The following is a 24,579-nucleotide window of genomic DNA, read 5'->3' on the forward strand; positions in this document are numbered from 1 at the left end:
CGCTGCTTCATCAGCCGCATTATTACCTTTACTGACCATTTTGTTACCTTTACGATTATTTGACACTTTATCACTGCCAGCTTTTGCGAGGAGCATCATGGCTGCAATCAGCTCCTTCCTTTGGACCTCCTGTCGCACTGGACTTCCGTCTGACCTCCTGAACCCTCTCTGCTTCAACACTGCTTCAAACAAATAGCAAATATCATGAGCATATGCAGAATCTGTGTACACATTCGTAACCTTACCTTTCACCAGTCAACATGCTTCCGTTAATGCCTTCAGTTCAGCCAACTGTGCCGAACATGGCCGTTCACACTTCTCAGCTTTCACCGTCACAAAGTTTTCCCCCTTCCTGTTTCACAACTGCAAAACCTCATGATTACCCAAATGATCTCAACACATGATCCATACACAACATAAGTGACGTCAGCCTGCACAAGTGAAGTTGCTTCTAAGTCAGGTCTCAGTTTAATGCATCTCACAGCTTCTGCCACATGCTCATGTGGTTCTCCTTTGGACTCACGTGGAATGACATCTGCAGGATCCGATGTAATACACTTCTGTATTCTCACATCTGGACGTGTCAAAAGATGCACAACCTGCAAACATCCTGTCCGAGTCACAACATACCTACTCTGATTTATTAGTTCTGAAATCTTATGGTTTTTATTGGAGACATATACGAAAAATGGCTTCTCATATTTTAGTGTTGCCGGTTTTGGATGACTTTTGCTAATTTTGTTTCCAACTTTCAAAGGCTAACTTAGCCTCGGTTGTCCTCTCCAGTTGTACTTTCAACCTTTGATCTTTGGATTTTTCATGTTCCTTCCAGAGGAAGCAAATTTTATTGCAAAATCTTCCCAAGAAAAAAGCATACTTGTTTTATTTTAATTTTATTCATTAATACATTTATTTGTTTCGGACATGGCGCTTTACTCACTCCCCCCACGTGGGATGGAGAGATATCAGTAGTTCCCTATGGGATAAAGAGATACTCTAACTTAGGCTATCAATGCTAAAATTTAAATTCGAAACTTGGTTTTGTTTAAATTTTTGAAATATTGTAATAGTGGCACATTTTAAATTTTAAATTTAGAAAATTTGTTTTGTTTTGTAATAGTAATAGTGACATATTTAACTTAAAAACTTTGTTTTGTTTTGTAATAATGACACACCTGAGGGCGGTTTTTAAACCCTTGAGTACGTCTGATGTAAGTGTACTTCTTACCTCTATATGTCAATGCAAACAAATACTGGGATTCCTCTGCCAGAGGAACGCCATGGACCTGCCGGGCCACTTGCTCCGCCCCGCAGGGACTGGCCACGGTCCTGCCGAACACTCGGGTTTCTCGGTGCTCTCGGACAGTTGTAAACAAAGTGTCCCCTCTGGCCACAGGCCCAACATGCCCCCGAGGACCTTCGTCCTCCAGGTGCACCTCTTCTTGACCTTTGACAGGGTCGACGATGGACTTGCCCCTGTGATGGCTGTTCAGCGGCCCCCGCTGTCATGGCCTCATTTCGTACTTCTTGCTTCGCTTGCAGTTCTAACTGCAACCGTGCAAGTTCCCTTTGCATATCCTCCTCCTGCTCCTTCCATTTCAGTTCTTTTCTGTATTTGATTACTGCATGCACCACGTGGTCTCGGAATTGTCCATGTGACATTGAATTCAACCCCACCACATCCTCCAGCCTCCCCTGAACTGGGGCAGGCAGAGCCTCTTTGATGGAAACTCTGAACAATGTCACCCAAGCTGGGCTCTTCTCGATTTCTCCCTCAGACTCTTGTCTCCATTTCTTCAATTGTTGTGCAATGTACACAACCGGACTCTCTGTTCCTGACAGTGGCTCCCCCTTTAATGCTTCGAGGTCCACTCCCACAGGAAACGAAAGTTATGAATGTAACTACGGTTCTATGAATCCTGCATGACCACCAGAGGCGGTGCTTTCAAGCACTGAATGATACATCTCGTGCATGCGCAGGTCGAGTGTTTATACCAACAACGTCACTCGTGACCCCCTGCTGACCCCGGAGAGGCTATATCTTCCGGCAACATCAGCAGGTCGGTTCCTACAGAATCTTCTCGCGAGCACACGAGGATTCTGAGTGACAGAACGCTCTGGCGGTCATCCAGGATTCATAGAACCGTAGTTACATACGTAACTTTCGTTCTATTTCATCCTTACTGACCGCCAGAGGCGGTGCTTTCAAGCATTGGATGACTCATACCAGAAAAGTCATGAGGAATCCAGCACCTACTCACTTTACTGAGAGAAAGCAGCAGAGTCGGGCAGCAGGACCACAGTCCACGGGTGGGGAGTGGCAACATTCACTCGATAGAACCTGGAGAAGGTACTCGGTGACGCCCATGACGCTGCCTCACATATGTCCTCCAGGGGAACGCCCCGTAGGGCTGCCCATGATGTCGAGACAGCTCTGGTGGAGTGGCAGCTCACCCCAGCTGGCTGGGGGTGCCCACTTCCCTTATATGCCTGGGTGATGGCGTCCACCACCAGTGGGACAGTCGCTGTTTAGAGAGCGCACAGCCCCTCCGAGGGCCACCATAGCAGAGGAAGAGCTGGTCCGACTGCCTGATACCGGCAGTCGCGGCCACATAGGCTCTCAGAGCCCGCACAGGGCACAGTAGGCGTAACCTGTCCTCCCCCTCCGGGGGAACAAACTGTGCCAGGTGGATAGGTCTGTTGAGGTTTGATGAAGACAGCACCTTCGGGAGAAAAGCGGAGTTTGGCCATAGGGAAACCCCCGAGCCATCCGAGTTCCACCTCATGCAGGAGTCGCTCACCGACAGAGCATGCAGCTCCCCGACGCGCTTCGCTGATGCGATAGCGAGTAGAAAGGCAGTCTTAGCGAAGACCCACCTCAGCCCTGCCTGAGCAAGGGGTTCAAAGGGAGGCGAGCACAGGGCGCCGAGCACCAGGTGCAGATCCCATGGCGGGGTGCGCCGCACTCGTGGGGGGGCGCAGCCGCTGCGCACCTTTCAGGAAAAGGGATACCAACCTGTGGTTCCCCACCGTGCCGTTATCCACTCGAGCATGCCGAGAGGAAATGGCCGCCACATACACCCTCAGGGTAGCGGGGGGCCGGCCGCCATCCAGGAGTGACTGGAGGAACTCCAGAATCCTAGGGACAGGACAGTGCACAGGGTCTTCACCCCTGTCCAAGCACCATGTAGCGAACAGCCGCCACCTCTGTTCGTAAAGCGCCCGGGTAGAAGGCGCCCTCGCGTTTAGGATGGTATGGCAGACATCGCCAGAGCACTCAGTCAGCAGCGGGTCGGGCCCTGCAGTGGCCAGACCCACAGCTGCAGGCGGGACGGGTCGGGATGCCAGATCTGACCCTGCCACTGAGACAGGAGATCCCTCCTGTCGGGGAGGCGCCACGGGGAACCGCTGCAGAGCCTGTGCAGCAGTGGAAACCACGTCCTCCCTGGCCAAAAGGGGGCTACCAACAGCAGCCTGTGGCCCTGCTGGAGGACCCTCTGTAGCGTAGGGACTATCAGAGGGATCGGCGGGAAAACATAGAGGAGAACCTCTGGCCAGTCGTGGGCCAGAGCATCCTGGCGCAGGGGACTGCTCTCCTCTCGGGATGCCTGCAGCAGCAGTGCAGACCTGCTGCCACCTTGGTGGGTTATGTGGGAGACGGCCGAAACATTGTCCGACCGCACGAGCACATGCCGGCCCCTCAAGAAAGGGAGGAAAGCCTGCAACGCCCTGTGCACAGCCAGCAGCTCCAGTGTGTTGATGTGCTGTGAGCGGTCCCGCGCCGGCCACAGCCCCTGAGCTGTCCGGTTCTGCCACACGGCGCCCCACCCCGAGAGGGAGGCATCCGTCGTGACTGTCTCGCGATGGGATGCAATGGAGCCCATGGGCATGCCCTGGAGGAGAAACGAACGCTTCCTCCACGGGGCCAGGGCAAGAAGGCAACGGTGGGACACCGCGAGCCTCCTGTGCCGGTGTCTCTTGGCGTCCAGGTGAAAGCTGTGCAACCACCTCTGGAGGGGACGCAGCGACAGCAATCCTAAGGGGACCACAGCAGCCGCAGCTGTCAGTTTCCCCAGGACGCGTAAGAACTCCACGTAGTGGAACCGCCTGCCTTCCCGAAACGGGAGGAGGTGGCGGAGGATGTCGTCCACCCGCCGTGGCGGTGCGGTCACCATGATGGTGACCGCATCGAGGGTCACCCCAAGAAAAACTGTGCTCTGTGATGGGACCAGGCCACTCTTTGTAAAATTCACCCTGAGGCCCAAACGGGCCACATGGGAAAGAAGACACGTCAGGGCCACCTGAGACTGGGATGGCGCACAGACGAGCCAGTCGTCCAGATACGGCAAGATCTTCATGCCCCGCGACTGTAGGTGCGAGAGGGCTGCCGTCACACACCTGGTGAACACCCGTGGGGAGAGAAGAGAGACCAAACGGGAGCACCCTGAACTGGAAATGACGCCCCTGAAAGGCGAATCGCAGAAACTGCCGATGATGTGGCGCCACAGGAACGTGAAAGTAGGCATCCTCCAGGTCTATGGAGGTAAACCACTCCCCTCTGGCGACCGTACGCAGAACCTCTGCAGTGGTCAACATATGGAACCTCAAGACCTTCAGGAACCTGTTGAGGTTCCTGAGGTCGAGGATAGGTCGGAATCCGCCATCTTACTTTGCTACCAGAAAGTAAGTCGAGTAGAACCCCCCGGGGTGCAACAGGGGATCTACCGGTTCGATGGCACCCTTGCCCAAGAGGACGAACAGTCCCTGGGCTCGGGCTTTCGCCGGGTCGCGGATGACAGTCATCCTGACTCGGCCATGGGTCGGGGGGCCGACGTCGGAACTGAAGTTTGTACCCGTGGGTCAAGGTGGAAAGAACCCACGGGTCCCTGGTGGAAGCAGCCCAGTAGCTGAGCTGCTGCTGGGAAAAAAAAAGCCGACGGTCGGCCCCGTGGCCTCAGCGTCGGGCCCCGCGACCTCTAGAGGCTCCAGGGGCACGACGGGCAGTACGTGAGACCTGAGGTTGCCCAGGGGGCAGTCGCTCAGGCGCCCGAAAGGACTGCGCCTGCCGCTGAGCAGGCTGTGGGCGTGAGTACTGGGGCCGAGGGAGGCCCTTGGCCCGTGAGTGGGTGCCGCGCTGCGGGGCAGCTGGACGGCTCCTAGGGTTGCCAGGTGGCGGCACGCTTCTGTGAAGCTCAGACAGCTGCTGTCGGGTCTTCCCAGTTTGGACCGTGCGCTCGAGGGCTTCCAGAGCCGCGGACCAAACAGCTCCCCCGGTTCCACTGGAACACTGCGGAGGGTTCTTCTGCAGGTCTCCGAGAGAGGGGACTGCGCCAACCAAACCTGGTGGCGAGCCTGAACGAGAGTTGCCATCACCCGTCCCAACTCCCTAGACATCAGTGCAAAGGCCTGTAGAGAGGCGTCAGTAACACTGTGGACAGAAGTGTCCAGCTCAGTCTCCTGCAGGGATGATGACAGGGCGAGCAGCAGGTGGGACATGGAATTACCCATGCGAGCCATGCGTGCCCCCGCCTCATAGGCCTTCGACAGAAAATCATCCGTAACCCGGCACTGGGGGCGAGGACAACTCGCCTCCTGTCTCAGAGCCTCATCGGGTGAGACGATCAGGGCGGCTATAGTGGGCTCAACCGCTGGCATGCGGTCCAGGCCGAACTTGGATGCGTCCTGCATGGCTGCCAGGGTCCGAGCATCAGCTGTTGGACGGGTAGGGGCCCTAGGGGTCCCTCCAGAATGTCTGTAATTCCCTCAGATACTCTTCTGATGGCGGCACAGTTAGTTCAGCGGGGGTTGAGGAGCGCCTGAAAAAGGCACTGGCCGAAGCTGGCTGAGCCTGAGGCACGTTCAGCTGCAGCCTGGCTAGAGCCGTACGAATGGCGGCTCCCCGAAGCGTAGTCCTGAAACATAGTAGCCGAAGCTGCTATGGAAAACGCATCCTCCTCCGGACCGAAGGAGGCCGTTGGAGGAACAAGGGCACCTGGCTGGGTTGCCCCAGCCCCAGGCTGGAGAGCCAGGAGGAGGGACTTCATGCTGTCAAGCTCCGCTTTCAGCTGATCCACTCTGGAAGTAGCCCAGACCCCTTGGCCCTCTTCCCGGAGGTGGGGCCTGCAGTCTCAGCAGGCCGACGCCGTGGTTGGCTAGACCGAGACAGGGCCAGCCGCTGGTCAGGGGTCAACTGGGGAGACAAGGGAGGGCCCAACAGGCGCTCTACACACAGATCATGGCCATCCTCAAGCTGTAGAGGAGCCATACAGGCCGAGCAGGAGTGGTTGTGATCCATGTCGGGACCACCAGCTCTATATATATATATATATATATATATATATATATATATATGTATATATATATATATATATATATATATGTATATATATATATATATGTATATATATATATATATATATATATATATATGTATATATATATATATATATATGTGTATATATATATATATATATATATATATATATGTATATATATATATATATGTATATGTATATATACACACAGTATATTCGACAATAGTATGTATTTACCAATTCTTATTTATATATCTCTTCTTCTTAGCTATAGATGAATGCTGGGAGAGGGAGCCGCAAACGGTGCCTTCACCGACAACCAACTATAGGCCCCTTGGAGAGGGGCAAGTTATGTTTTTTTTTTTTTTTTTTCTTTTTTTCAAAAGAAAATTTTCTACTTATCTATAGATAAATGCTGGGAGAGGGAGCCGCAAATGGTGCCTTCACCGACAATCAACTATAGGCCACCTGTTCTGGGAGCGGGGGGCGCACACGCCGCCTTACACCAGGAGAGGGGCAATTGCTTATTTAAACACTTATCTATAGGTGGATGCCGGGAGAGGGAGCCGCAAACGGTGCCTTCACCGACAACCACTATAGGCCGCCTGTGCTGGGAGCGGGGGGCGCACACGCCGCCTTACACCAGGAGAGGGGCAATTGTTTATTTAAACACTTATCTATAGGTGGATGCCGGGAGAGGGAGCCGCAAACGGTGCCTTCACCGACAACCACTATAGGCCGCCTGTGCTGGGAGCGGGGGGCGCACACGCCGCCTTACACCAGGAGAGGGGCTATTGCTGTATTTATACACTTATCTATAGGTGGATGCCGGGAGAGGGAGCCGCAAACGGTGCCTTCGCCGACAACCACTATAGGTCACCTGTGCTGGGAGCGGGGGGCGCGCGCGCCGCCGTCACCAGGAGAGGGGCTAGTGCAAGTTCTATTAGCTATAGGTGGATGCCGGGAGAGGGAGCCGCAAACGGGGCCGTCACCGACAACCACTATAGGCCACCTGTGCTGGGAGCGGGGGGCGCAGACGCCGCCTTACACCAGGAGAGGGGCAGAACAATAGCAGCAACAAAGAAAAAACCGGCACAACAGAGTTGGCCGCTTTAACATAGGCAGGTCACAGATGCTAGGGCTAGAAATTAGCCTTCGCCGACAACGTAACTATAAACAGACTGTTACTCACGTGCGGCGCACAGCACCGGGAGAAGGAGCGAGCACGCTGCCTAGACCGGCGCTTGTAACAGCTGGCAGTACACTTCATCAGCCGAGGGAAAGAAAAAAGGTTACAGACCTCTCGGCAGTTCGTTGCGGTCTCTGAAGGGCGAGCAGCTCGCAGCCTCGACGGGACGTCGCGAGACCACCAGCAGCGAACAATGAAGTAAGAAATGGTTTTGTAATACGTCTCATATGCAGACGCGGTAATACCTTGCGCAGCGAGAAGATGAAAAGGAACCGACCTGCTGATGTTGCCGGAAGATATAGCCTCTCCGGGGTCAGCAGGGGGTCACGAGTGACGTTGTTGGTATAAACACTCGACCTGCGCATGCGCGAGATGTATCATTCAGTGCTTGAAAGCACCGCCTCTGGCGGTCAGTAAGGATGAAATAGAACTCAGCTCGTAACGCTCTCCAGAGTGCAGCTCGATATGCATTAAAGTCAGTTCCATCAGCTTGGTGGCTTAACATCCAGTCATTCTCACTGTGTCTCAAAATGCCCTCCATGGTAGAAGTTCCAAAACACAGTGCCCACACTGCCTTAATGTGTCCCACAGTCAACAGTTTATCCACAGTTTCTTGTTCAAACGCTCTTATCCATTTGCTTGCACCTGTGTGAATGTCCGGCAATCGAACAACCAGCCCCCCTAGGTCGAGCGTCTGCCACGGCACATCCTGTCCCTGCGTCATTTCTATCAAACTCGGTGCTGACGCTGTTGGACTTTTATGTTCTTCAGAAGATGCCTTTTGAACTGGTGGTGCCAGTTCTGGTGATTTTTGATAATGTGGGAGCTGTCCCCTTGCCTGATCTGAGTTACAGACGGCATCTGGCTCAGGAGCTCCATGACTGCTTGATGTAGCTATTTGTGGTTCTGGACGTTCATGAGATATTTTGTGATCTTTTATTTCAGAATCTCCTTGTATGTTTACTGCTCCTGGCAGTGTCGGATGTAGCTCTGCATTTTCAAAGAAATGTAAAACTTTTAATTCAAGCTCTCTTTTTTCCTGTCTCTTTTTGCTTTTGTCCTTTGGTTTGTAAGCTTTAATCCTTTGTTCCATAATCTTACAGGCCGTTACATTGAAAGTGCCACCTTTTGGCCAGGGTGAGAAATTATTTTTTGTTCGTTTTTCCCATTCTTGAGATATCTTTTTGTTTCACCTAGTTAGTTCCCTTCTTTTGACTTTTTATTTACTTATTTATTTTCCCTAATTTTATTTTATTCTTATTATTATTATTATCCCCCTTTTTTTTTTTTTTTTTTTTTTGAGAGCCAATTTAAATTTAACTAACTCTAATCAATGCTAATTTAATGCTTGGCTAAATTTAGCTTAGATGCAGCTAATTATTGGATTGGATATTGTCAATGCTAATGTTAAGGTTAGCCTATGTTAGCTTTGAAAGCTTATGCTCTAGGTTGGTTTTAAAATTAAACCAATGTTAATTCAATGTTAGGCTAATTTAGCTTGTTGCTATTTTGATTTCTAGTTTGGAGTTAGGTAATTTATTATTGCTAATGTTAATGTTTGCTAACCAATGCCAATTGATGTTAGCTTCGTAGCCGTTGCTAATTATGCTAACTTATTGCTAATTAAGATTTAAACCAATATTTGCTTATTGCTATTGCTAATCAATGCTAATTGTGTTTCTGATCAATGCTAATTATGGCTAACGAAATGCTAACAAATGCTAATGCTAACTATTGCTAATCAATGCTACTTATTGCTAATCAATACTAGCTTCCTTGTTGACCAATGCTAATCGAATGCTAATTATGCTATTCAATGCTAATTATCGCTAATCAATGTTAGTGATTGCGAATCAATGCTAATTATTGCTAATCAATACTAGCTGTATTACTAATGCTACCCAATGTTAATTTATTGCTAATCGAAAGCTCAGTTAATGCTTACTCTGTTTGAAGTGACTCAGGCTAAAGGCGCTGCCCCCCCCCTTTGCTCACATCCGGATGCTTCCGCTCAGATCCATACACAATGTCTCTCCACCAATACAGATGATACAATGCACGTCACAGCTACGTCAATTCTGACCAATGACAATGAAAATTCAATGAAAATATTTTTTGACCAATGAAATCTGAACACACCTCTAAATCTACCTCCAATGAAACACGTCTGGGACACGTAACTTCTAACCAATAAAATATGAACACACCTCTAAACCCGCATCCAATGAACCACGTGAATTCTAACCAATAAAATATGAACACACCACTAAGCCCGCTTCCCAGGCTGTTATTAACTCCTCCCAAACATAACAATTGAACCACACCCCAACTCAAAATGGCGTTTGTCACACTTTTGTAACAAGTTAAGAAAGAAGAAGAAATACAATCTGTCCAGCCGTGGACAGGGAGAAATACAAACCAAACAATACAGAAATAACAATTGCACTATTCTTCACCTCAAAATGGCGTTTGTTAAGAAAGAGAAAGAAATACAATTTAACACGCTGTGGACAGGGAGAAGTACGGACCAAAAGATACAGAAACAATGCATAAGCGAAAACTCTCTTTATCAGGAATGTCAACAATCGCCTGAATAAATCGACGAACAAATGCCTTAGAGACAGAAACTCTCCTCTAAGATTTGCGAAACCCTCATTTACTCGACTGATAGCAACTCCGCAATTAGCACACTACCTAACGAAAACTAATAATTATTACAGTTCAACCATAAAGTGCCCTGGAAGACACAAAGAAAGAAAATGTGATCACACACGAACATTTGCAGCAGTAGAAAAAATGCCAAGGACAAGCAGCGCGCCTCCACACAAGCAGCGTGAACGCGCAGCACTTCGCTCTCCCCCTGAAACCCAAACACCTTCACTAGCCTGTTGAAAATAGAACTTTAGAAACTTAACACCAATCACAGCAGTATTCAATAATTCAATAATAACAAGATGCACTCAACCAAAATACACAATATTAAAGAAATCAGCACACAGCGTTTAAAAATCACAGCTCATCACTGTAACAACACCTTATTTCAACAAACTATCAATGCGGCAACTATAACAATGAAGCAAATTATAACACTGAAGCAAATCTGAGTGTCTCTGCACTCACTTAATTTTTTATTTAGCCTAAGATTATAAGTAAGACGTTGTGTTAACTCTATGTGTTAACTCAAAATGACTAAACTACTCAAAAGTCAAGGGATGAGATGAGTTGGAACCTTGATTTATCACACAAAATAACTTTTTCTTTTCTTCTTTTTTAGATTCACATAAAACAGCAGGATTTCACACACATTGACAGACAAAGACCGGTCACACTCACACCAAGTCAGTCGATCAAAGTTTTGTGTCAGTCACTGTTCAAATCTTCACAGTTTTAAATGATCAATTTCTTTCATTTAGACTTTTAATTTTTCAGGAGATATTGGTGTAGGCAATATATGAAATACAAAATGTGTTTTCTCTACAAGCCTTGTGATATGGTCTCTGACCAAAGCAACAGATGCTGACGTGTACTTCATCAGCCTCGCTGTGACCTCTTATAATAATCTCCTGTGGCCAATTCCTGAACGAATTTGAATTTTCTTCTCAAAATGTCTTTATACTGAGGTCTCGGATAACTCCAGAGAGTTCTAAGCAGATATAAAATGATATAAACATATATATTTAAAATGTGCCCCTTCTAGAACTGGATTTTTTCATTTCAGAGTTTTCAAGAAAGTCTTATTGATCCAACCGTCAAACTTTTATGTTCGCAAGTCAATCAGTTATCAGTATTCGTCTACTCCTTGACTAGTGAAAATGATTTTCACATATATTTAATGAGTCTAATGTACCCCGTACTCCCGTCAGTATTCCTCCCCCCAATGCATTGAAGGATGGCTGATAGACGCAAGAAGTACCATTGGCGATTGCTCAACAACCTACCCGCTTCTTTAAAGCTTATTCATTAATCCAGTTTGAATTCACCCGATTCATTACCTGCCGGAGCGCAGCGACTAGCCCTTCTTAATTACCACAAAAGCCAGACCAACACAACACAAGCCAGACCAACTATTCACAGCTGTCTGCTTTACAACTCACATAAGCTGCTGTTTACCCAATTTTATCTCAATTCAAACATTCGGCACCCCTTGGCCCACAATTTCCAAACAAATTTCAGCAGCCCCCCTGCGCAGAGGTAAACAATGAAGTGCTTACCGAAGCAGATCCGTCCTGTCTCCTGTGTTCTTTTAAATTTGGGGAAGCCGGACAAAAGCGGTCAGCCGTGCTCCACTAACAGAAATCAGCTGCGTAATGGTAGGAAAAACATCCAACCTGCCGGCTTGTTACAGCTGATGTCGGTTGTCGGGGCACAAGGACACGCTCCGCCGGGATCCAGATGCAAAATCTCACGAATTCGGGGTCACCATTATGTTGTGGAGAAAAGGAGTCGAATCACGCGTCGGTCAGCCGTCCATTGGAGAGTTTATTGGAACAAACCGTCACAGCAAATGTGCATACAGAATGTTACAAAATGTCCGACGAGCTCATCTTGTGACACCCTTTTATACCGTTTTATCATAACAAGTGTACGTGGCCCTCTCTGGAGGCGCCTAGCTTTCGCAGTTTATCATAAACACGCTCATTCTAACTATCAACAATATTCATATGAACCAGTCAACAAGGCACACGATGTAATTCTGACATGTCAAGAGAATGTCATGACATTATTCTCCCACAGGATTAAATCAGATTACTGTCAAGAACAAGTATCCATTGCCACTCATTACCTCTGCTTTTGAGTCTGTTCAAGGAGCCACTGTATTTTCCAAACTCGACCTACGTAATGCCTACCATCTCGTCAGGATCCGCCAGGGGGATGAGTGGAAGACTGCTTTTAAGACGCCTCTGGGTCACTTTGCATACCTAGTCATGCCTTTTGGACTCTGTAATGCTCCAGCAGTTTTTCAAGCACTGGTGAATGATGTCCTTCGTGATTTTCTGAATGTATTTGTAGCGTTATTGGGCATTTATATATGTATTAAACCTCGAATAAAGGGCACCACCTTCCTGTATTTTAACTTGTTTTAAGTTACAGTCCAGGGAGGACAACTGTTAAAATCTTGCGATCACGGTATGTTAAATTAATAATCAATTTAATAATCAATTAATAATCAGTATCATATCTCGCTACTTTCGTGAAAGTTCTCGTTTGGTTGGACAGACATTACGTAAAGAAAGCATACGACACAATCTGTGATTATAACATATATATAGATATATGAACTATTTATTAAAGTGATATGACCAAAACATGAACCTTTAAACAAACATGAGATGCATTGAATATGGGTGATTATATAAAACACTTAGTGAATGGAAAATAAAATATGGGGGATGGAGAGATACTGGATGTATTCAAATAGTTCAGGTTGGCTGACTATTTGACGCTAAACACTGACATTTTGGATTAATTTATCATTCTGTGAAAGCCTCGAGACATCCATCAAACCCACTTTAAGGTGAAAACGGGTCGGTCTTACTGTGCTGAAGTTCTGTTTAGTCAGCTCGGAACACGGCAGCGGCCACGCCGGGTCCGAGGGGGTTTCTCTTCCGCTCTCTGGGCCTTCCTGGTTGTGGTGGCTGACTTTAGCGGACTTCTCAGTTGCTTCTTTTCACCGGGAAACGGGAACGATGGTGCCGAGGGCTTTACCGTGGGATGATCAAATCCTCCGAGTGTCAGAGTTGGTCCGTAGCTGCTTTCTCTGATGAAGCGAACTTAAGTTCACAGAAGATTAATAAAAGGTTGCTTGGAGTTGGCTTCTTGGTAGGAAAAGGTGATGATGGCGTGAAACAGCAGAGGTTAGAGCGTGCGACGTAAAAAGGACATGGATGACGATGGACGAACAAAAACACGGAAAACGTGCATCTTCAGACTTCAGACTTCCTTTCTTCGAGTCTTTCCTTGGGTCCTTCTCCGTCCTTCTCCTTCCTCCCTTTCGTCGTCTTCTGCACGGCTCATCCTCTCATCTTTCCGCTCTCTCCTGAGACTCGGGAAACTCCCAAACTCTGGTGAGCTCTTCTTTTCTTCTTAAGTCATCTCCAAATCTCTCTGAGCAACTGTGTTCTCTGTTCTGTTCTGAAACTCTGTGTTGAAACTGAGACTCTTCTGAAAACAAGAGAGTGTGTTTTTCGCGGGCTCCGGGTTTTGACTCTCGGAGGCGGGGCATGACGTAAGCTTACACTACTCTTTCAGCCATTGATATGCCTGAACTGTGGTGAACGTCTGCCTGTGTGTCTCTGTAAGGCGATCTGCATTTATATGGGGATTTCTGGATGAGACAAAGAAACTCTTATTTCTCCATTACTCTGTCTCATAGAACATTTGTATTGGTGATTCTGAAAACACCACATCTTGTTAAGATATGCAGATTAAAGATATAACATAGACTTGTGATATAAAGACATCAAAATAACACACATGATAAAGACAATTATGACTTCAAAATTCAGATGGATATCTATAAAATCGTGACATATGAATAGGGCAACCACACAATGTTAATTTTCTGTGTTAACAATGGGAATACCAAACAAATAACAAATAGACACTGAAGGGAGATCGTTAAAAGTTAAATTGTTGCATATATCTCGTCCATTTGACTGAGTCCTCGGGAATTTAAATGTTCAACTAATCAACACTGCAGACCACTAGGGGGCAATGTGGTTCCATCAGGCAGGTTGGGCATTTTCCACCAAGTTTGTTTCTTCGTCAATATTTAAGCCAGAATCGTACAAATTGTCTCTATATGCGTCTTGTGATCAAGCTGGAAACCTGAAAGAAATTGTATATGGTAATCAAACATATTTAATACAGTTTAAGATTCGACTAAAATTGAGTCTTTAGTGAGTATTCTCAGTTCGTGTGTAGCCATCTGGTCTGTTCTCTGGTGGAAAAGGGTTTAAGGTGTCAACTTCGATTTATGGTCAAGATAAGATAGCAAGTCTCCCACTTCTCCAACAGAAAGATTCTCTGTTCATTCGAGTTTATTCCAATTTTATGGCAAGCGTCTGTTGCTATTTTTCCACTCCCAAAACCTTTTAAAGGCCGAAGGTTGTTGTAAATTAGCCAGTTGCTGTCTCTTTTCCTTGGTGGAGAAGAATTGAATATCTGGGTTTTATCCACATACGTAAACATTTCCCCGATAGGAATGTTGGTGTGTCAGAGGCTTCAAAGCCTCTTAATCCACACGGCACTGTGACTGCTACATATTTGTATTTGTCTATTTGGACGATATCCTCATCTATTCCAGATCTGTGGCTGAACATCGGCATCATATGGCTCATCCTGCAGCGTCTCCTGGAGAATCGGCTTTTGTAAAGGCCGAGAAGTGTGAGTTCCATACATCCTCAGTCAACTTCTTAGGCTACATCTTCGAGGGTGGGCAGGTTCGGTCGGATCCAGACAAGATTAAGGCGGTAATGGATTGGCCCACTCCTGAGAACCGAAAACAACTACAACGATTTCTGGGGTTCTCTAATTTCTACAGACGTTTCATCCGGAACTATAGTCAAGTCGCCATACCCCTCACAGCTTTAACGTCAACCAAGAGAACGTTCGCCTGGACGCCTGCGGCAGATCAAGCATTTAAGGAATTAAAGAAAAGGTTTTCTCAAGCTCCTGTACTCATTCAACCCGACCCTCTAAAGCAGTTCATTGTAGAGGTCGATGCCTCGGATTCAGGGGTAGGTGCCATTTTGTCTCAGCGGTCTGACCAGGACAGTGAACTCCACCCGTGCGCCTTCTACTCCAGAAAGTTGACTCCTCAGGAGAGAAATTATGATGTTGGTGACCGTGAACTTTTAGCTATTAAGTTAGCTCTTGAGGAATGGCGGCACTGCTTAGAGGGAGCCGAGTTTCCCAAGTTTTAGTATGGACTGATCATAAGAATCTGTCGTACCTCTTCAGCTAAACGCCTTAACCCACGTCAAGCCCGGTGGTCATTATTCTTTTCACGATTCAACCTTAACATCTCGTTCCGTCCTGGTTCAAAGAATGTAAAACCTGATGTACTCTCTAGACAATACTCACCTGAAGACTCGGAACAAGAGCCAACCACCATACTCCCTGCTGGTTGTGTTGTAGGCTCCCTCTCCTGGGGAATTGAAGAGTTAGTTCTCCAGGCACAAAAAGAGGAACCAGACCCTGGTACTGGGCCCACAAATAGAATCTATGTACCTGTTTCTGTGCGTTCACAGGTTATTCACTGGCATCACACATCCAAGTTTTCTGCACACCCTGGCATCAGTAGAACCATAGCCTTTATTTCCAGACATTTTTGGTGGCCGTCTCTGCATAGAGACGTTAAGGACTATGTACAAGCTTGTGTTACCTGTGCTCGCAATAAGTCTACTTACAGACCGCCAGCTGGACTCCTTCAGCCCCTGGAGATCCCCAAACATCCATGGTCGCACATTGCATTGGACTTCGTCACTGGATTACCTGCCTCTCGAGGTATGACTGTTATACTCACCATAATAGACCGGTTTTCAAAGGCATGTCATCTCATACCCCTCAGGAAGCTCCCATCCGCCTTCCAAACAGCACAGTTACTCATAAAACACGTCCTCCGGCTACATGGCATACCACAGGAGATTCTTTCGGACCGAGGCCCACAATTCATCTCAAAGGTTTGGAAACAGTTTTGTCTTGCTCTCAATGCCAAGTTTTCCCTCTCTTCTGGTTATCACCCACAGACCAATGGACAGACTGAACGCATGAACCAGGAGTTGGAGACCACACTCAGATGTTTCACATCCGATAACCCCTCTGACTGGAATACATATTTGCCCTGGGTTGAGTATGCGCATAACACTCATGTCTCTAGTGCAACTGGTTTATCCCCATTCAAGGTTTCATTGGGCTATCAACCACCTCTCTTCCCTTCTGAGGAGAAGGACATTTCGGTTGCTTCCGTCCACCACCACATCCGCCGCTGTAAGCGCATTTGGTTCAATACAATCCAGGCTCTTCAACGCACCGCCCAACAGAACCAGAGGTACGCAGACAGTAGACGCAGATCGGCTCCTCAATATTCACCCGGTCTAAAGGTCTGGTTATCCACTAAAGACATCCCACTCAAGTCCATGTCCAGAAAACTTTCACCCAGGTTCATAGGTCCATATGAGATTGAGACAGTCATCAGCCCCACAGCAGTCCGTCTCCATCTTCCATCAAGCCTCCGGATCCATCCTACGTTCCACGTCTCGCACCTCAAGCCGGTTGTTACCAGCACCTTGTACCCTCCGGCCGAGCCCCCACCACCCGCCCGAGATTTCCAGGGGCACCCAGTGTACTCGGTACAGCGGATTGTTGACTCCCGTCGACGGGGGAGGGGCTGGCAATTCTTGGTCGATTGGGAGGGCTACGGTCCTGAGGATCGATCCTGGGTGCCTCGTTCTTTTATTTGTGACAAGACGCTCATCTCTGATTATTGGGCGTCTGTTCCGTCAACCTCGTCTCGGCTGCCAGGTGGCAGCCATTGAGGGGGGGGTGATGTCAGGAGTCTGGAATGCTCTTTGTGTTTTTTGCCTGCTACTTCCGTGTGGCTTCCAGTAGGTGGCGCGGGTCCTCCAGGTGGTTACTGCAGCAGGTGCTCTGCATCAAGAGCTCGTTAAAGGAGCTCTTGGCTTGCTGCCAACGCCTCGCTGTCAGAGTGTTAGAACGTGTGGAGATTCTGAGTTCCAAGTTCAGTCACAGTTCCTGCCTAAGGATAATTACCTCGCTGCCGAAGAAACCACAGCGGATCTTCTACACCGAACCCTGCTCACCCTCCAACGCCACCTGGAACCAAACGGTCGAACATTCGATTCCGGACTCTGTCACCCTCTCCAAGCCGTGTTCATCTACAAACCTGTAAGCCACAATTCTCCAAGATTGTCACACAGTACTCACAGAGAAATAACCTGGACTCTTCCCCACAGTGATACCCGGTTCCGGAGAAGCCTGTCTCCAGTTCTTGCCGACTTACATTATTTCATAATAAACATTATTATTTTCCCTACCTGGTCTCCTGAGTGTGTTCTGCATTTGGGCTAAATCTCGGCCCAGCATCATGACAATTGTAGCCCAGGGACTAAAGCTCCGAGTTATAGACCTCTTTGCATTTTAACTGTGTGGCAACTAGTTCTGAAGTAAACCCACCCACCCAGTTAGCTGATGACACCACCGCTGTAGGACAAACGATGACGAGCCGGCCAACAGGGAGGAGGTCCAGCACCTGACCCACTGGTGTCTCCACAACAATCTGGGCCTAAACACATCCAAGAATAAGGAACTTATTGTGGATTTTAGGAGATCCAAGAAGTCCATGCTCCCCTCCCTCCATCAGGGGAGAGGAAGTCAAGAGGGTGGAGAGCTTTAAGTTCCTCGGAGTCCACATCTGGGCAAACCTGACCTGGTCCACCAACATCTCCAGGCAGGTGGAAATCAGGGCAGCACCTTTACTTCCTCAGGAAGTTAAACCAGGCCCACCTCCCTCATCACCTGCTGGTTAACCTCTACAGGACCACCATAGAGAGCATCCTGATGGTGGAGGAGGAGGTTCTAAGAAGGGATGCAGCTGATACTGGGGTGAATAGGCCAGTTATAGAGAGAAATATGGAGCGGAAAGCTAGAGTTGTGGCCTAGGGCAAATAGCAACAAAGAATGGGAGGAAGTCAATAAAGATTTGTCGATAATATTAGATAGATTAGGAGGAAATACAAGCGATAGGCTGGAGAAGATGGGATATATAATTTACTCCTATGGTGTAGAAAGATTTGGGGTGCAAGATAGAGAGTTGAAAGAGTACATTTAGTTAAGTCTAGACGGCAAAAAGAGATGGAGAAATTGGTTAAGGAGTTGATAGATCACTGATCTATATAGGAAATTATTCACTGAGTGGTTAATTTTTTCTTTAGCGCAAGTTTCTTGTGTTTACCTTAAATCCAGTAGCAAAACATAACAATAAAATGTTTTATACAACCATAAACTATTTAAAAATATAAAGTGACCGTACAAGTGGCAGAAGTAAGTGACACACTAGTGACAGAGCTGGATTCAAATATGATTTTTGGAAATGCACATAGTGGATTAAAACTGGTTTGTTCACAGTGTTATGTGGAGGGTGTGAAGTGTTTTCCGGGTTATTCAGCAGCCTCAGCAACATTCTTCCTTCCATACTCTGCTCCTGGGGCTCCAGAGCAGTTTGTTTGTCTCTCTGGCTCTGATGCTGCTGCCAAAACAGATTCTGCGAGGCACATCACACTTTCCACCACAGACCTATAGGAGATATGGGGATGTGCAACACCCTGATGCAAATGTTGTACGACATTAGCTTCCTCCAGGTTAATGATTTTGAAGGAAAAGAAGGAAAATGTCTGTTTGGTTTGTCTTTCTTTTACTTTTGTAAAGTTGTTGTTTTGTGTTGACTCAGTTTTTGCTCTACTTCCATGTTCTGTATTCCAGTCATGTTTCTAATGAAATCAGCTCCTCTTCTGTATCTTGTTAGCTTTACTTCCTATTTTATTTGGGAGAACTTCAAACTCCACTGATTCTGATAGTTAGTCAAAGCGTCCATCAGCATCCATTAATCAGCCAAACTGATCAATCAGTCCACATCTGGATGGTTCCAACACTTTTCTAAGGCTCTGTAATGTTTGCACTGACTGAGATATTCAAACACAACAAGTCACAGTAACAAGTTCTGCTGCTGTCGACTCTTTAAAGAAGTTTGATTCCATGATTCCATTAAACATCACTGCACCATGTTTTTGTGCCTTTAACCTTCAATAAAACAGTGAACCTGATCTCCATTTCTATCAGTTTGTTCCCATTTGCTCCAAAGTTCCTCCTGACATGTTTGTTTTCTTTGAAACTTGAATCATTTGGCTGCACAACATGAGTTTGTATGGATGGAGCCACTGGTGGAGCTGGCAGAGTTTAAGAGCTGAAGTCACTCCGTCTTTATTGAAGCAGCAGCATGTTGTCATTAATATTAATGAGAGCTCTTTTTCACTTGTTCTGTTGGACTGTTTTAACCTGCATCCTGTTGGCTTCAGCTCACATGTTTTATTCTTTATTCAGATTGAGGGGCTGCAGGTTGTCAGAGATCAGCTGTGCTTTTGTGGTCTCTGCTCTGAAGTCCAACCCCTCCCATCTGACAGAACTGGACTTGAGCTACAACACCATCAGTTACTCTGCAGCGAAGGAGCTGTGCAGCTTTCTGCAGAGTCCTCACTGTGGACTGAAGAGTCTGAGGTCAGACGCCATGTTTTAGTTGTTTGTTCAGATTAATATGATGTGAAAGTTGTGCTGGTCTTCATGGTAAAGTCTGTTTTCTTCTTCAGTGGTTCAGTTGATGAAATGATGATTCATTAAATAATGAGAAAACACAGTGAATCTGTCAGACAGAAACAAATCTAGAATCACTGGCTGATGCTTCTAGAGCTCCAGAGTTGGTGAATATTTCTGGCTGAAACAATAACAACAGTTTGGAGCAGCAAAACTCCAAAAGCCCGTTAATCAGCTGATACTAACAGACTCCCCTCCAACACTGTTGGAAATGAACAATCTTTGACTTGGTTAGAAAACAGCTTTCATCACAGCAGCAGTTATCTTCAGTCAGATTTATTCATGATGACAAAATCCAGCCAAAAACCTTCTCCCACTGATAACTGAAAGGAAATCACTTTCAGTTGAGCTTTATTTCATGAATTCTATCAATAATTCCCTCTGTTACACAATGTCAAGTCCAACTGAAAGGGATGCTGACATTTAGTGACTGTGAGGAAAACACAAAGAAGAGTTTATCAGAAGAAGAATAACATGATTGGACGATGGATGGAAGAAAAGCTGTGAGCTAACTTGTTGCTAGGTAACAGCAGGTGGAAGGAGGCTGTGAGTGTGTGTGAGCAGCTTTCCATCAGGTGAGAAATGTGTGAAAACATGGAGCAGAGTCAGTGGGCCTCATGCAAGAACATTTTCGTATTTTTATTCTAAATTTCTCTCACTTTTTTCGTATGAAGGTCTCGTACGAACACGCCACGTCAGATTCAACAAGCGCTCTTAACTTCAGAAAAAGTGTGTAAACGACCTGCGTAAATGATGAATCACGCCTGTGCGTATCTAAGTTCACGTGCACGAGAATAGTAGATTTGCATACTCCACGCCCTAAATGATACCATATAAGGCTGTGCTTCCTCTCTCCTGTGCCAGGAAATGTTGAGTGTTGAGTCATGAGAATGACATCAAGGCGCAAAAAGAACAACTTTACGGGCTCTGAGACTGAAGTTCTGCTTTCAGAGATCCAAAAAGGAAAATCTGTCATTTTAGCAGTGTCAGCAGTGGAATTACGGGACCTGCTAAAGTGAAGAAATGGGAAGCAATTACGAGTGCTGTTAATACCATGTCACCAAAATAAAAAAATAAATGGTTTGATATGAAAATGGCTTAAAAAAAACGTCTCGCCATGGGCAGGCGCTCGATGACTAAAGCCGTGCAATCAGTTGTTGCCTCATCATGATGGCACTTTGATGGGGTGGTCCATGAGGGGGGTCTTCTGGCACCACATTTTCTTGTCTGCCTGGGTTGGTTCAGATGGAGACCATCGTTCATGGCAATATTGCGCCATGAACGATGTATCGAGACACACCCACCTGGCCTTCAGCACGGGTGCTTTGATGTGTATATGTGTCTCGTGCTCCAATTATGATTGGCAGTCCAGCCACGGGATGAAAGTCCCTCTTAATTTGTACTTGTTGGACAGCGGTGTATGGGAATCTGATGTACCATGGGTGATAAACTGATGAGAGCTTTGATGACCAAGGGGAGCGCACGACTCACAGAGGACTGACACCCCCCATCTGTCTCCAATCTCGCTCTGAAAGGTTCCAGTGGCCAAAAATCCAAAGATGGTGAGGTCCTGGACGTGTGGTGGAATTGGGTTTGATCGGCGTGTTTTTCTCTGGAGTTGTGCCTCTAGCAAGCTGCATATTAGCAGCAGCACAGTCCTTGGCAATCTTAATCGCGATGTCAGCCATTCGTCTGTCTCCGCACGGTCTTTTCCAAGAGCCTGACGGACTAAGGCATCCAAAAGTAGCAAGACAGCCGCTGCGCTTCCCGTTACAGATTCAAATGAACCTTCAATTAGTGCACAATTTAAGTCAAACAAAATAATGTCAGCATAATTATGGGGTATAATGTATATTTATTTATGTTTTCTTCAAAGTAATTAAATATACAAGCCATTAGTCAAGCAAACTTGATTGGAATAACAGCGGACTATTTTACGAAACTCCTACGACAGGTCTGGATTACTCGTAAATTCTGTTCGTACCTGAAAGAAAACGTAAAATACGAAAAGATTGGTGAATGCGCAAATTCTCTTAAATCACTCGTACGGACGATTTAAGAACAAATCTGTGCGTACGAACGGTTCTTGCATGAGGCCCAGTGTTTGATAGCTGTGCAGCCAAAGAGAAGCTGAACAGGTGAAGTGCTGCGACCCCGTGCAGGTGAGCCCAACACAGACACAAAGGATGATCACTGAGCTGCCATGAAGGAGGGAGGCAGGGACTGCTGCATCACTGCAGATACATGCTGTTCTGTTCCCCTGCTGGCTGTGTGGGAGCTGTTCCCACCTGTTTTATTCAGTAAGAGCTCAGAGTTGCTGTGAGCAGCATGTGAGTGAATGCAGGCTGAGAAACAGCAGATAAGAAACATGAAGCTTCATCAGTTTCTCTGAGGAACAAAAAACCAGATTCAAAGTGAAAAAAGTGCAGTAGACGTTTATTTCAGTTTAATGTAAAGTTCATTCTTCTTTCATGGTGTTTTTATTTCCATTTTAGTCTCGTTTCTTCATATTTGAGATGTTTTTTGTTTACAGATTCAAACTTTCTGTCAGATTCTGAACGTTTTTCCACCTTCTGATCCGTTTTTTCACTTTCAAACTTTTGCTGCTGACCTGCTTTGAGAGCCAGGACGTCAGCTGACAGGGGGGTTAAATCCTGACTGCCAGAATACCTGACTGATTCTGATAGTTAGCCAAAGCGTCCATCAGCATCCATTAATCAGCCAAACTGATCAATCAGTCCACCTCTGGATGGTTCCAACACTTTTCTAAGGCTCTGTAATGTTTGGACTGACTGAGATATTCAAACACAACAAGTCACAGAAACAAGTTCTGCTGCTGTCGACTCTTTAAAGAAGTTTGATTCCATGATTCCATTAAACATCACTGCACCATGTTTTTGTGCCTTTAACCTTCAATAAAACAGTGAACCTGATCTCCATTTCTATCAGTTTGTTCCCATTTGCTCCAAAGTTCCTCCTGACATGTTTGTTTTCTTTGAAACTTGAATCATTTGGCTGCACAACATGAGTTTGTATGGATGGAGCCACTGGTGGAGCTGGCAGAGTTTAAGAGCTGAAGTCACTCCGTCTTTATTGAAGCAGCAGCATGTTGTCATTAATATTAATGAGAGCTCTTTTTCACTTGTTCTGTTGGACTGTTTTAACCTGCATCCTGTTGGCTTCAGCTCACATGTTTTATTCTTTATTCAGATTGAGGGACTGCAGTTTGTCAGAGATCAGCTGTGCTTCTGTGGTCTCTGCTCTGAAGTCCAACCCCTGCCATCTGACAGAACTGGACCTGAGCTACAACAACATCGGTGACTCTGGAGCGAAGGAGCTGTGCAGCTTTCTGCAGAGTCCTCACTGTGGACTGAAGACTCTGAGGTCAGACACCATGTTTTAGTTGTTTGTTCAGATTAATATGATGTGAAAGTTGTGCTGGTCTTCATGGTAAAGTCTGTTTTCTTCTTCAGTGGTTTAGTTGATGAAATGATGATTCATTAAATAATGTTTTATTCTTTATTCAGATTGATGGGCTGCGGTTTGTCAAAGATCAGCTGTGCTTCTCTGGTCTCTGCTCTGAAGTCCAACCCCTCCCATCTGACAGAACTGGACATGAGCTGGAACTACCTGAAGGAATCAGATGTGAAGGAGCTGTCTGATCTTGTGAAGAGTCCACACAACAAACTGCAGACTCTGAGGTCAGTCGAGGGTTGGAGGTCCATGCAGCTCTGAGCTGTATTTTATGAGACTTTATTTATTATTTATTATATTTATTAAAGCTGATGGCAGCTGACAGCTGAGGATGCTCTGAAACACTCGTTTATCTCCTCTCTTCTTTCTTCTCTCCACAGATGGGAGTGGTGATGAACAGGACGATGTGAGCTGAGAGGATGAAGCAGCAGCAGCTTGTGTGCAGAGAGACTCTGACTGGATGATGATGTATATCATGTTGATGTGTTAATATTCTGTGTTTTTCTTCCTTTGGAATAATAAAGTTAAAGTTGTTAGAAATGATCAGTAATGGAATGATCCATAAATCCAGCTGCCATCACTACCTGCAGTTCCACCTGAATTTAAAGAAAAGCCAGCGTGTAAAATCTGTCAGCTGTTTTATTCTCTTTGCTTCCAGCTTGACCTGGTTACATCTCACTTTGTTTGATTCTGATGGATTTGATAAACATCCATCAGTGGAAATGAGAAGCTGTCAGTGTGATTGCCTTCTTTTATGATTTTATTGCCTTCTTGTGATTTGATGTAGCTGTACAGCACTTTGAATTGCCTTGTGTATGAATTGTGCTCTAGAAATAAAATTGCCTTGCCTTGATTCAGTCAGAGACGAGCAGCTTTAGAGACAACAAAGCTGAATGAAATGTGGGGACCTGGAAGGGAGATTTTTCTCTCTTTTCACTTTGGATGTTTTCATCTGAAGGTTTTTGTACAGGCTGCAGGGATCATTTCTCCCTGTGGAGACCAGACTTCCAACACCTGCAGCAGTAGGTGGCTGAATGATGGAGTTTAACTTTCTGTATCTGCAACTCACAGCTGCTCTGTTAATTCACAGCTGAGAAATCATCTTCCTGGGGATGACCATAACCTTTATAAACATCACCGCTATCTTTATTAATATCAATAATCAGTCTGAATGTTTCTGGTTCTTTCTTCTGGTACCAGAATACATCACCATTA

At 46.3% G+C, this 24,579-nt stretch overlaps 1 protein-coding gene and 1 long non-coding RNA gene across 2 annotated transcripts in view; both read left to right on the top strand.

Moving 5' to 3' along the window:
- The window catches only part of LOC142385507 (caspase recruitment domain-containing protein 18-like), a 179,348-nt gene that overhangs the window by 32,983 nt on the left and 121,786 nt on the right, over positions 1 to 24,579 (top strand). The window lies entirely within an intron of this gene.
- On the top strand, positions 23,184 to 24,249 carry LOC142385852 (uncharacterized). Its single transcript, XR_012770246.1, has 3 exons — positions 23,184 to 23,274; positions 23,418 to 23,591; positions 23,745 to 24,249. It is a non-coding gene; the product is annotated as an uncharacterized LOC142385852 (long non-coding RNA).

Source organism: Odontesthes bonariensis, chromosome 8 (genome assembly GCF_027942865.1).
Source record: "Odontesthes bonariensis isolate fOdoBon6 chromosome 8, fOdoBon6.hap1, whole genome shotgun sequence".
NCBI classification, from domain to species: Eukaryota; Metazoa; Chordata; class Actinopteri; order Atheriniformes; family Atherinopsidae; genus Odontesthes; species Odontesthes bonariensis.